Genomic DNA, 15,518 nt, shown 5'->3' with positions numbered 1-15,518 from the left:
TCATCCTGATCTTTCCTTTGCGGTTGGCCTTGTCTCTCAATTCTCCCATGATCCCCATGAGAGTCATTGGCAAGCTGCCAAACATATTTTGCGGTATATTCAGAGCTCTATTTCTCATGGCATTCACTACACATCAGGGGAACCTCACATTGTTGGCTACATTGGCTTAGATTGGGTTGGTGATGTCACTAATCAGAAGTGTACTTCTGGCTTTGTTTTTTTTCTTGGCTCTGTTCCTATCACATGGTCTTGCAAGAAGCAAACTGCTCATGCATTATCATCTACAGAGGCTAAGTACCGAGTTGTTGTGCTCGCCAGTTAGGAGATCTTATGGCTTCGACAGTTGATGACTGAGTTTGGTTTTCCTTTTGATAGTCCCACTATTCTTTGGTGTGACAATCAGAGTGCTATTCATATTTCTTGTAACCCAGTAGAGCATCAATGAATGAAGCACATTGAGATTCACATACATTTTATCCGCCAGTTGATTTGGGATGGTTCTCTCATTTTGGAGTACATTCCCACTACCGAGAAGGTTGCAGACATCTTCACGAAACCTTTCACATTGCCACACTATCTTCAATTGCACTCTATGCTTGGGATGAAGGAAGTTGTCCTTGGGGGGTCTTTATGAGGCCTTCCTTCCTTCTTATTTCTTTCAACATGTTATTTTATCTCTTTTTGGAGAGAAGTTTTTTCCCATTGGGTTTTCTCTTTTTTCTCTCCATTTCATAGAGATTTCATTGTATTTGGGTACCTGATCAGGCCTTATTGTCGGGACCCATCTTTCCTGCTTTCAGTAGTTGTTCTAGGTTTTAGCTTCTCCCTAAGTCTAGCTTAAGGGGGGGTGTTAGAGTAATCAGGTCTTTACTTGATTAATTAAACAACATTTGTCTAATTATTTAAGTTCCCTTTATCTCTTTTACACTTAAGCTAGCATTAGGTGCATAATAATCAATTTTTTTATTAATTATTATGTGCAAGCCTAGGTTTTCCCTTTTAGGGTTTCTTGACCTATTAGAGGTTAATTTTCTTTTCTTTGTATCGTTATCACATTACACATTTTGGTGAATATTGAGCTCTCATCTTTTTGAGCATATTTCTATGTATTTTTTTTTCCTTTGTTGCTTCCTTGCTTCTCCTTGTAACAGGTTTATTTAGCTTGCAGAGATCATTTGGGCTCCTGTGGTGTTGTATTTCTCAACTCTCATATATTCATCCTTTCACATCACTTGGCAGCATCTGTCTTTGGCCCGCATATTTATATTCACTTTCCCTCCAAAAGAAATATTCAAACTTGGCACCTTAGGGTTTCTTCCACTAATCATGAGTTGCATCGAATCCAATCAGATCTTATTCAATCTATGATCCAAGACAACTATATGCACATCACTGCCATTAACATGCCTTCTAATACACGTTTGCTATGTTTAGAAAACATGAATAGTTAGCCGGTGGGACACATGATCAATCACCATAAATGGTTCTGTAGATTGCATCACCAACCTCATTCTGTACCTGGACACTTTGCATCTATCACCTCTGTTCGACCTCCCTCGAGATACACACCTTTACAACATCTCTGCAATACATCCTATGATTTACATGGTCTACAATTAATGTTGACCAACTCTATAACAACCTCATCAGTGTATACTCCATCTACCTCTGCATGCATGTTTTCTACCTTGACTCCACGTGGCACCTTTGTCGACATCCACCTTAGCTTGGACCTCTATGTCAGTTTAGATAGGATCACCGACCAAACACTCAACTGATCCTTCTTTTCTACCAGTTCTCTAACCCTTCTGGTATCTCACACTTTACCGATTAACCATCATGTCTGCACATTGTTGATCTTCCATTGGAACACCTTAACTGGTTGCTAGACATGCCTATCCATACCATGCTCATTCTCATCAGGTAGGAGCACATCACTTAGCCTCTTTGCTTCCTTACCGTTTCTCATGTTGACCGGTAGCCATTCTGATGACACCATGTCATCAACCTTCAACTACTTCCATTTAAGGCATCTACATACTGGTTGCACTCTCTCTCTACAACTATTGTTATGCCTTTCACCATCATCAGTCTGAACATCATCTTAGCCAGTTTGTCGAGGTGAAAAACTCATCACTTCTCTACTCTTCCTTTTTTGTGATGGTGGCTTAACATGCCTTCTATGTCGGTCTAGTGCATATCCCAATGGGAGTGGATCCTTGTCATCTGCATATTGCAATCTACTCATGTGGCTTCCCTATTTGTGCAACATGTATTCAAATAGGCACATGTGATCCAGTTGGGGCACACTCACTATTAGTCATCTCTTCTCATGGTGACTGCATCTCTATTTGGTGGGAGTCTTTTTGTTTTGCATCCACATAGCATACTGGTGATTTGTACATCCTTCTTGTGAGATTTTGCCAAGATCAAGGGCACAATGAAAAGTATAAAAATACAGACAAAAGAATGACAAGAACAAACTGTATTCTCATCAATATGAAAATGATCAACTGGATTCACCAATACAATGAATATAGGCCTGCTTATATAGGCAAGGCCATATGGATGTACAAGCACACAATCATGACATATGGCTCAATGAGAAACAAGGGTAGGTAAGAAATACTAGGGGTAGTTAGGAGAAATAATATAATATTCCACAAGAGGTGGATGACCCACCGAATGTGGAGTGTAATAGCAAAATAAGACCACAAAAGGTGGAATTTCTTCTACAAGCTCTATCCCTATGTGCACACTTCCCTAAGTGTCTCAAATCCAAACTACAAAGAGATGCATTATCCTAAGTTAACTTAAGTAAAGTGTAATAATATCCATAATGAATATTTATTTACACCAACACCCCCCATTAAGTGCAACTTAGGGGAATGAAGACTTAAGTCAACAATGCAAGATGGGTCTCGGCTACTAGGCCAGGATAGGTACCCATGTACAATATGCAAATGCAAGAAAACTATGCAATACAATCTCTCACAAATGGAGAAAGGGAGAAAACCCAGTGGGAGAAAACTCCCCCCCAAAAGAGAGATGAATGTACAAAAGACTCTCAAAGAAGATGGACAAAACCCTAAAGAGGAAAAAGTCCCCCCCATAAGAGAGGAAGGAGAAGTCAGCTGACCCCCCCTAATGACACATCCTGCACCCCCAAGAGAGCTTGCAATTGCTGGAACTTACTCTCAGTGAAAGGTTTGGTGAATATGTCAGCAACCTGCTCCGATGTAGGACAATACTGCAAATCAATGACCTACTCCTGAATGAGCTCTCAGATATAGTGCATATGAATCTCGATGTGTTTGGTCCATTGGTGCTGGACTGGGTTCTTCAAGATTGCAATAGCACTCTGATTGTCGCAATGTAGAACTGTCAGCCGTGAAGTGGTGAACCCAAACTCTGTGAGAATCTACTAGAGCCAAATGGTCTCAGTCGCTGTGTTAATAGCACCTTGATACTCAGCCTCAGTCGAAGAGAGAGCAATAGCATGTTTCTTCTTGCTCTACTAACAAATGGGGCCTGAACCAAGGTAAAAACTGTAACCGGAAGTAGACTTATGATCATCAAGATCACCAGCCCAATCGGAGTCTATGTAACCAACCGAGCGAAGTCTTGTGCTTGTTGCATAGTGAATCCCATAGTGATGTGTACCCTGGATGTAATGAAGGATGCATTTGGTGGCTTTCCAATGAAGCTCGTGTGGTTCCTGCATGAAGCGGGAAACCATGCCAACTGCAAATGAAATATCAGGGCCTGTATGGGTCAAGTAGATGAGACTACCCACAAGCTGATGATACAAAGTGGCAACAACTGGTGGAGAAGAACACTGAGCCTCAAGCTTGACTCCTGAAAGAAAGGGAGTCAGGGCAGGCTTACAATCAGCCATATGAAAGCGTGCAAGTCGATCAAGAGAATACTTGGGCTGCGATAGTGTAATCCCGAAAGGTGACTATGAAATCTCTATCCCGAGAAAGTAGTGCAAAAGACACAAGTCAGTCATAGCAAATCTGTTATGCAAAGCAGATTTGACCCTGCTAATGATGGATGTAGTACTCCCTGTAATGATCAAATCATCAACATAGAGCACAAGTATCAAGTGAGAGTCATCCTGTTGCAAAATATAGACATTCAGATCAAAGTGACACTTGGTGAACCCTGCTGAGAGAAGAAAGGAATCCATCTTGGCATACCAAGCCCTGGGGGCCTGCTTAAGGCCATATAGAGATTTCCTTAGTCTGCAAACCAAGGAAGTATCCTGGATGAAACCCTGCGGCTGCTCCATATAAATCTCCTCATCAAGGTCACCATGAAGAAAAACACTCTTCACATCCATCTGATGTATAGCCCAACCATGAGCTGCAGCAATAGCAAGTGTCAAGAGAATGGAGTTCATCTTGGCTACGGGTGCAAAGGTCTCAATATAGTCAACACCTGCTACTTGGGAGAAACCTTTCACAACAAGTCAAGCCTTGTACTTATCCACACTACCATCTGCTGCAAACTTGGTCCGATAGATCCACTTACATCGAACCATCTTTCTCCCCTTAGGGAGATGGACTAAATCCCATGTGTTGTTCCTCATCAAGGAACTATACTCTTCCTCCATAGCTTGGTCCCACTCAGGAACCCCTGATGCTTCCTGAAATGTCTGTGGATCAGAAGCGGTAGCAATGAATGCATGTGGAAGATCTTGATGTTGTGATCAAGTTCTTCATGTATCTGAAGGATCCCCAACAAGAGAACCCATGGACTCAAGTGTTTGTCGAGCCCAACGAGGTCTAGGTGGAGGTGGAGAACAAGGCTCCTCAACTGCAAGTGGACCCTGCAAAGGTGTAACCCTACGAGTCAGATTTGAAGAAGTCTCATCATTTGAATCACTAACATCACTATCCACAATGGAGTAAGGTGGAGGAGGTAGAGAGGCTAAGCTAGGAGAGCTTTCCTCAAAGTGAATACTCCTCTCAATGAACACCTCATGTGTCTCAGGATCCATCAATTTATATGCCTTAACACCCTCAGTATATTCAAAACATATGCAAGGTCGACTTTGTGGTTCCAATGCCTTGCATTTTTGTGGAGGTATGCGAGCCCATGTTGGACAACCAAAGACTCTGAAATGTCTCACAATTGGTTTCCTACCAGCCCAAAACTCAAAAGGAGTAATACCTTGCAAAGCTTTGTGAGGAACCTGATTCTGGATGTGTGTGGCACAACTGATAGCCTCGGCCCAAAAGGCGGGATCAAGAGAACATTCATGTATCATACAGCTAGCCATTTCTTTGAGAGTTCTATTCTTGCATTCTACAACTCCGTTCTGCTGTGGAGTGTATGCTACAGAATGTTGAAGATCAATCCCCTCAAATGTACAAAAATCCTCAAGTCTCTTTTTCACATATTCCCTTCCATTATCTGTACAAAGAATCTTCACCACTTTCCCAGATTGCTTCTCCACACGAGTCTTGAAGTCCTGAAATCTGTCAAATACTTCACTCTTATGAATAAGAAAGTAGACCCAAGTGAAGCAGGAGTAGTAATCAATGAAGGTGAGGACATAGCGGGCCTTACTAAATGAAGGTACTGAAAATGGACCTGCTACATTGCTGTGAACAAGTTGAAGAACTTCCAAAGCTCTCCAAGCTTTCCCCTTATCAAACTTTTCCTCAGGATGCTTGCTCGTGGAACAACCTGAACATACACCCTCTGAAAAACTAATTCGAGGTAGACCTATGACCATGTCTTTAGTGTTGAGCTGCTGAAGATAGCAGTAGTTGAGGTGACCAAACCGCTCATGCCATAGCTTACTTTCGGAATTTGAATGAGTAAGCAAGGCCCTAGAAGGTGAGCTTGGCATAAAGTGGGAGAATGAATAAAGCCTTGAGTTGTCATTGACTTGTCCCACTACTACCAAGGCATCATCATCAAGTTCCTTTACCACAACTGAATCTGGTGTAAACTCAACCTTTTTCCCATTCCCATAGTGAGTGATTTGGTAGATAGAAAGAAGGTTGGTAGAAAAGTTAGGAACATAGAGAACATTCTCAAAAGTTCTATCATCCATGTCAACTAAACCTTTCCCTTCAACCTCTACTTGTGTATCATCACCTATGTAAATGTGAGGTACCTTAGATGGCTCCAATGAAGAAAACTGCTCCTTTGTAGAACCCATGTGATATGAGGCACCCGAGTCAAGTATCCACTACTGTGAAGAACCTGTTGTAGCCACAAATGCTTGTCCTTTTCCCTTAGAATGTGCGGAAGAGGAAGGAGATGAATCCTTCTTTGTGTAGGCGGATGGCAAGTTGATGTTGTTTTTCCTAAGAAGATTAGTTAACTCATCAACTTGTTTTGTGTGGCATCGATGCTCATCATGACCATACTTCTTGCAATATGCACAAGTTGGCTTATCCTTCTTAGGTGGTGTCCCCTTCTTGGAAGAGGATGAAAAATTGCCTTGTGATGGAGAGGATGATTGTCCTTTTTCCTATTGTGGCTTAGACTTGGAGTGCTTCTTCTTCTTGTTGGAATCTTTGCCTTGACTTCCTTGATTCCCTTGATTAGCCACCAAAGCCTGGGACTTTGAAGACTTGAGAAGCCCCATGTTCAACAACTTAGATTGTTCCAATATCAACATTTCTATGAAAGCATCAAATGAAGGCATAACATAGGAACTCCCCACTGTCAAACGATGAGTTTGGAAGCTAGACACAAATGCGTAGACACAAATGCTGCATATTCTGGTGCAAGTTTGTCCAACAAGTTGAATATCAACTGAGCATCCTTTTTGTCAATTCCAAAATCCTTAAGCTTTGCTTTTAGCTTATTTGCTTTGGTGACATAATCTTGGATTGTGTCAAAACTCTTGATATCCAAGTTGGTGAGATCATTGTCAATCTTATAACCTCTGATTTCATCAACTTGACCATACAATTTCTGAAACATATCCCAAGCATATTTGATTGTAGTACACTTCTCAATATGAAAGATGAGGTCATCTGATACATACTTGTGCAAAGTTCCAAGAGCCATGCAATTCTTAGTGAGCCATTCTAACTAAGCATTGGGATCAGCCTTAGGATTAGGTGGTGCTGCTATTGTTCCATCTATTTAATGCGTGAGACCTTTTTCCATTAATTTGCTCCATACTTTAATTTTCCATGATGCATAATTATGTGGAGTTAAAGGTGGAAATTTATGAGGACTCATTGCAACAAAAATGAAAGAGCACAAGGAAAGAGAGGGACAATCACACAAGACACCCCCCCAAATTCACTCAATCAAAGAACCCCCCCAAAAGTGATGATTTGACACTTTATACTTAGTGCATGTACAATGGGCCACTTGCAAAAAATGGCAAAGTGGACTTCTGATTTCAATTTTACAACTGTCTCAATAAGGCCAAAAGAGACTCAAACTAATAATGCAAGAGATCTAAACTAAGATCCAAGCAATTTACAAGTACCAAATAGGCCAAATAAGACCAATATTTGAAAGTACAATTTCTACTTAAAATCTTTGAAATCTGATCATAGATTATGAAAGTAGATGAAAAAACACGCACTTTAAAAAAAATGACACCTGAAAAGGAGGTCGTATGAGCTCAAACGAGGCTTTTGAAGTTGTAGAATTGAGGATTAGATAGGTACAGCTGAGAGAATCTTAAAATTATGAAAAACCTATGAACCAAAACTAGAAAATAACAACACCACTGCGAAGAGCATGAAAAAATATTCCAAATCAAAAAAAATGGCACCAAAAAAGGAGCAAAATTGAGCAAGTTATGGGCCTCCAAAGTTGACCCAAAAATCCAAACTACTCAACGGAGAGGGGTCTAAAAATTTCCAAAGAAAATGCTGATTGGGCACTGACTAGGTGTTGTTGACTGGGCGCTCACTGTGTGCTGCTGACTGGGCAGAAGGTACGAATCCCAAAAAAAAATTCAAATTTTTTTTTTAAATTTTTTTTCAAAAAAAAATTTCAAACTGGAAAATAATTTTCAGAAAAAAAAAAAAAAATTTTTGAAAAAAATCCGAAAATTCCATACCGTACTGCCCGAATTGGGCAGAAAAATTCCTCCACACCCAAAAATCGATTTTCGCCAAAATAGGTCGAATTTATACTCGATTTTTATGGAAACGACCTCTCGGACGCAATGGTGAGGTTGAAAACGCTCTAAGATGCCTCCGAAAAATGCAGTCCCTTAGATCCAAAAATAGAAGCCTTCCACGATGTCTCCAAAATCCAATCAATGAAGCCCCAATGGCTCTGATACCATGTGAGATTTTGCCAAGATCAAGGGCACAATGAAAAGTATAAAAATAGAGACAAAAGAATGACAAGAACAAACTGTATTCTCATCAATATGAAAATGATCAACTAGATTCACCAATACAATGAATATAGGCCTACTTATATAGGCAAGGCCATATGGATGTATGAGCACACAATCATGACATGTGGCTCAATGAGAAACAAGGGTAGGTAAGAAATACTAGGGGTAGGTAGGAGAAATAATATAATATTCCACAAGAGGTGGATGACCCACCGAATGTGGAGTGTAACAGCAAAATAAGACCACAAAAGGTGGAATTTCTCCTACAAGCTATATCCCTATGTGCACACTTCCCTAAGTGTCTCAAATCCAAACTACGAAGAGATGCATTATCCTAAGTTAACTTAAGTAAAGTGTAATAATATCCATAATGAATATTTATTTACACCAACACTTCTCCCCCTATGTTGATGTGATTTAGGTAATATTCCACCTCTTCATCACAAACAACAACTCAACATCTTGCTCATCCTGCTTGTACACTGGTCATAAGTTTGTCGGTTGGCAACAACTCACTTGGTTGATTTATCTTCTCCATGTCAACACATCACTTACCAATTGACATATTCTCCTTACCGGTGATAGATTGTACTAGTAACCTGCCCATCTCTTCCACACAAGTCAAACACTGACTTGCATACCGATGAATCCAAAGGTCATTCTACTAAATGAGATTCTCTCCCTTACCTTACCGGTGCACTGCAACACAAGGTGATATCAAAGATATCTCATCCTTATGCATCCATGACAGTGTTGCCCATACATCTCCTATACCGGTAGCCCTTATATACCAGTTGACATCAATGACAACACAATACCAACACATACTTACCGACTCCTTTAGGTAATCTTCAAGCAATCAATGCTTCAAGCTCATCCAATTATCTTCCTCTCTCTTTCATTTCTCTTCTCTCTCTTTCATATCTGGATATTTTGTATTCTTTAGGATAATACTTATGCTTTCCAAATATAGATGCTCTAAATGTTGTCTTAGACTTTCCATGTGATTCACCAAATTCGCTCTATTCAAATGCAGCAATCTTTCTGACCAACATGTCTCTAGTCACTATAGTCACACTTTGAATCTCATCAATAGCAGCTACCTTATGTTTGTAAACATGAGGCAAATATCTCAGCACCTTAGCAATAATTTTATCTTCTTGAAGGGTTCCACCGATACATCTAATACCTAGGACAAGGTCATTCACCTTGGCCATAAAAGTGTTTATATTCTCATCTTCTCCCATCTTCAGCATCTCATATTTCCCTTTCAAACTCTGCAACTTAGCAACTTTGACTTGCTTATCTCCTTCATACAAAGTCTCAAGCTTCTCCTAGATGTCATGTGCAGTCTGAAGTCCCATTACATTAGTCATTTCTAAATCAATCAAGGAACTCAATAATGCTTTCTTGGCTCTAATGTTATTTTCAGCTTCCTTGATCTCATCAACAGTAACAAGTCCATTATGAGGAATAAAATAGTCATTCTTTGTAATCTTCTAGTAATCTTCTCTAATACATCTCAAGTGCACCTCCATCTAATTATTCCATATGGCATATTTACTTCCATCAAATCTCAGAATCTCCTTCTTAAAGATAACACCCTCAGTTGCCATCCCAGATCTCCTCAAGTGGTTAAGCTTCTTTCAGAGGATCTAGCTCTGATACCAATTGTTGGCAACAACAATGAGATAAAACCACAATAAGATGATACTCTATAGTAGTAGGTAAAAATATTACAATGGGGAATGCACCAACACTTAGGCACACTACTTAGAGCTCACTACTCACATATAATAGCCCGGAAGGCTACAAACCTCAAGGAAGTCTCACTGACTTACAACAAAATTCAGACTACAATCTGGAAGGAATGAACTGCAATAATAGCATTTGCAAATGCCTAATGACAGTTCTTGTTAAGCACAATTATCTGCTCTGCAACACTAATCTCTCCTCAATCACAATATTGAAGGATGAATCACTTGTTCTCACATACACCACTTTCTGATAATGCAGACACAACCTCGATGCCTAAATTACATGACAATATCACCTATTAATATAATTCATCAACCTTGACAAAAAGGTCAGCTAAACTCTCAACTCACAATTACAAATTACATCACATGATACAAAGATCAACCATCAAACCAATATAATGATATACATGACATAACATGGACTTAAATCAAATTTCCAAATGATCATCACCAGCGGTAATCACACCAAGATTAACTCCAACACATTGCACCACCAGGAAAACCGCATAACACAAAGAACATCACTAGTTAAGCAAAATCACCAATAACTCATACAAAGATCAATGTGGGTCATTAAAAAAATATAGGACATGCTAGAATCATCAGTAACGCATGTACCAACACCACTTATCAAATCTTCATCGATCAACATCTGAAGCTCGAGAGTAATCAAACAACAAAAACTATCAAAAAGAAAGATAACTTTCGGAGCACCAAATCATGAACCATCTAAACAGAAGATACACAAGACCATCCCAAACAATCTCCCAAAATCTCAGCTCAAGATCTGATCATACTGAAATATACTGGAGGAAATATCAAACTCTGCAAAGCATTGGTCAGAAAAATAAATTGCAAACTGGATCATATGATATGATCAATTAAGCTTCCTGGATCACCAAAACCAATACATAAGAATATAATGATACTAGAAATACTCCATACAATAAACTAAGATCCCAATAAACCAATCTGCAAACACCAAAGCAATAAATCATAGGAATATGTTGACATCAATGACAACAACATATCCTAGCAGAAACAATGTCCAACAATAGGTCCTTGGGAAATCTCTTGAGATGTCGTACAAAAGAACATGGACAAGCTTGGGATCTAATCCTACCTCAAGCGGAGTATGCTTATAATGACTCCATGAATAGGAGCATTGGGAGAAGCCCATTTGAAGTTGTTTATGGGATGCACCCTAGAGGTGTATATGAATTGATAGATTTGCACATGATTGATAGGAGGAGTGCTCAAGGGGAAGACTTTGTTGTTGCAATCAGAGATATTCACCAGCAAGTAAGAGAAACCCTTCAAAATAATATGGAAAAGTACAAATAAAGGGAAAACTTGAATAGGAGAGACCTTCATTTCAAGGTTGGTGATTTGGTGTTAGCACATTTGAAGAAATAGAGGCTTCCTAAAGGAAAATATACCAAATTGATGATGAAAAAGATAGGACCTTGTAGGGTGGTCCAAATGCTTATGAGATTAAGTTACCCCCTGGGGTAGCCATAAATCCTATTTTCAATGTATCTGATTTATAGCCATATAAGAGCTTTGTGATTGCAAGTTTTGATGTAGGTATATAGAAAATGAGGATGATGATTAGGTGAAGGAGCTGCCACTTAGCCAATCGATGAAGCTTGAGTGTATCCTTGATACAAAGGAGGTGAAGAAGACTAGAAGGGATACATACAAGGAGTACCTAATCAAATGGAAGGATATTCCTGAAGAAGATGCTACCTGGATGATTGAGAATGATATCAAAAAACATGGAGTATTTGTTGAAGACCTCATCTCAAGAGGGATTTGAGATTCTTCTTTCCCCGAGAGCATGGTGCAGGGGCACCTATGGGTCCAAGGGGCCTATCAAGTGTTTGGCATTTCATGTCATGTTTTTTTTTCATTTGAAATGTAACAAGGTCTTGAGGACCATCTTGACACACTTTGAAGTAATTTGGAGTCACCTTGTAAGGCATTTATGCCAATTGCTTGTATGTAGTCAACTAGGATCACATTGGTCAAACTTGGTCTAACACCTCCCAATGTGTGTTGAGGCGGAAAAACTGATGTATTTAATGTTTTTTGGTCCTATTCCACATGTTTGCAAGGTTTTTAGTTAATTTTGGAGTCATTTGTGCAAAATGAGCAAAGTTGTGAAAGTTGCTTGGCAACTTTTCAAAGTTGTCAAGTAGCATAACATGCAATAGGTAGTTGCAAGGCTAACTGATTCAAAATATGGTTATAGACATTGGGTTTTGTGTTTGAATAGACCCCTCAGGTGTTGAGGAGGGGTTGGATGGTCAGTTTGTATGAAGAACTCAAAATTTTGAATGAATTTGAAGATAATTTCTCTGCAATTTTTTGAAAAAATGTTGTTCTTTCTATTATAACTTCTCTATATGGATGTTTCAGAATGCCCAAGTGGATTAATTGGAAAGGTTTCTTAACTACCTTTTATTTGAGACTAGTTTGGTTAATTTTCACTTAGTTTTGAGCATTCTACAAACCGTTTTCTCAAAACTAGTCTGAAACCTTAGGTTTTGTGGCTTTGAGTGAAAATAATGCATATCTAGCCATTCCATCAACTACTTGACTCAAGACTTGGTGGAATGGAAGATGCATTAGTATTCCAGATGGGGTTTGGTTGGTTTTTTTGGAGGAGGAGTTTTGAAGGTGTTTTGAGTGCTTGAGGGTTTAACATCGTCACGTGTTAAGCTAGTTGGACAAGGTTTGAGAAGACAGTTGGAGTTTTGTTACCAAAACAGTCAAGAAGACCACAAAACCTATGAAATAATTTCATATTTTCCATTCCCTTACATTCCAATTTGGGTTTGGAGGTTTGTGGAGTGTCTAAGGGGTGTCTCTAGTGTATTTGGAGGCTTAAAGGGCTCTTGGAGGACTGGAACAGTCAGTTTTTGAACATTTTGGTCCAAAGCACCTCATCCTAGTTTTGACATATGCTTCACAATTTCCAAAAGGGTATCTGGAAGTGGGCTCATTTTTCCCTTAGTGTCAGTGAGACAAAATTTATGGCCAAAAAGACCTTTGAGTAGGGCTACTAGAGACTAGTCCTCCTAGAAGGCCAATGGTGTGGAGTGGCTTAGAAGGATTTGTTCCAAAGGTGGAATTGGTTATTTTGAGTCCTCTTAGGTCTAAGAAAATTTTGTAATTCTTGACCCAATATTTTCTTATGTCTTTGGTTGAGTTGTCTCAAATGACCTCATTGTGAAGCATTGTCAAAGCATAGAAGCCTTGGTTGAGTAATTCATCGTGCAAATTGGAGTTTGGGGTTTTAGACCTTATTCTTGGTGTTTTTTAGAACATCTTAGACTCTCTGCATCACAAAATTTCTCATCCTCATTATAACATATATAGATTTTCCTCCTATCCACTTTTTGCCTGAGTAATTTAATATGTAGAGAAAAGGGGAGATTTTCTATTGAATTTCATTGGACATGGGATAGATTGACTGAATAATTGATTTGGAGATAATCTTCAAATTTTAAATTCCATGACTTTTAAAAGAAAGTTTTCAATTGAGCACAATTCATAATTTCTATTAGGAGCTTATGGCCATTCCAAGAATATTCCTAGAACTTTGCTTTCTCTCTAGTATGCATTGTCCAAGTGAGATGGGGAAGTAAGCCCTCATAGTAGGAAGAGAGTTTGCAAAGAATGAAGATATTTATGCCTCATAGTAATACATTATTTTCTTTTTGGATTATAATACAATTGCCAAACTAGTTTTGCACCAAGTTCTTTGTTCAACATTTACAAATTACAAATGCCACCCTCTCTAGATGTTTATGTTTCCAAACTTTGTCTCAAGATGGCAGGGGAGCTTATTCCTGGAGCATAAATTAATACCACAAGAATTTTCTTATCTAGGATTGAATTATCATAGACAAAGTTTTAGGGACTTTTAAGATAGACATAAAGTATATAGGAATGTAGTACATATTTGACCATTTGAATTTTTCCTTCCAATGTGATCCATTTGGTCTTCCAAGAGGATATCATGTTTGATATAATGAAATTATTCACCCAAAAGGAAGACTTGTTTTTGATTAAGGAAAAAGCAGGTTTTGAAGGGGCCCCAAAACCCTTTACAAGCAGAACTTAAACAACAAAGCTACGAGAAACAAAAAAGAACAGAATCCACAAAAAACCAGTGGAAAACCGAAGAAAACCCAAAAAAGCCCCATAAAGCCAGCAGGCCTTCCAGCATTTAGATTTTTTCCAAGGCTTTAGCCAAGGTGTTGCTGATTTCATACAGCTCTTTGATGTTGTCTTTGAAGTTAGGGGGATCCTTTGCTGAAGTAGCCACAACTTTCTTGATACTGGCCTTGGTTCTCTTCGTAGTACCGCTCACTGGAGTAGCATCACCGCTTCTAGTCTGGATGGTCTCTTCCTCCAAGTCAAGATCCACGACCGGTTTAGGAGTGTAGGTATGATCAATGACCTTGGCGATGTCCTCTAGGTTTTTAGTGATAGCAGAGAGGATACTTGGGATAACTCCCATCAGATTTTTCATCACTTCTTTTCCCTCTTCCAACGATTTTACCTTATTCTCCATTTCCTGCTCCAATTAATCTGTTCTCTGTTTTCATCCTCCCTCTTTTCATCCATTTTTATCCCTTTCTTATCTAGGTTTTTTTAGGGTCTCGTAGGTCCATCTATCGAAATCCATTCTAGCCTCAGAGAGCTTCTTGAGGTTATCCAGCATAAGCCCTTTACTAGCACTTTCCTTGTCCTCGCTATCCCTATCCTTAGTCAGGTCCTTCTTAGAGTCTTTGTTAATTTCCTTCTCAGAATTCACTCTGGTTTCCTTGTTATCCTTGGGTTCCGCTTCTTCCATCAGATGGTTGTTGTTCTTACCAGGGCATTCGCTGAGGGTAGGGCTTTCTTGACCAGGCTCATTATCGCCACTTTCTTCCTCGTTACCTAGCTCCTCGTCTTTCCAACTATCTTCACCATTGGAGTCGTTCATCTCCATTCCACTACTTTCCTCAACAATGTCCTCTATTTCCAACCCAGGGATGCTTTTCCTTTTTTTGTTGGAGGACACCTTCTCCTTGCTAGTTTCTCCCTCTTCCATCTTTCTCTTGCCCGGAGAGGTAGAAATCCTCTTATTTTCCAGCAGGGTGAGGGTTTTGCAATGCTCATAGATGAGCAGCAGAAGCCCGCAGTGGAGAATCGAGCTGGAAGGGTTGGTCCTGTGTTTATTGAGGGACCTGGAGAGGGACTAAAAAAGGTAGTAGGGCAAGGATACCTTTTTGTCGTGTCTGAAATGGTTTAAGAGCACGAAGTGGTAGGTTTGGTCCCTTGAGAAATGGCCTTCAACCGTGATGTACTCCATAATTATGTTCAGAACCTAGCCCCACAACTTCTTGATGTTTGCAGCTTCG

The sequence above is a fragment of the Cryptomeria japonica genome, chromosome 6 (genome assembly GCF_030272615.1).
Source record: "Cryptomeria japonica chromosome 6, Sugi_1.0, whole genome shotgun sequence".
NCBI lineage: Eukaryota > Viridiplantae > Streptophyta > Pinopsida > Cupressales > Cupressaceae > Cryptomeria > Cryptomeria japonica.
This window is presented reverse-complemented; position numbering follows the sequence as displayed.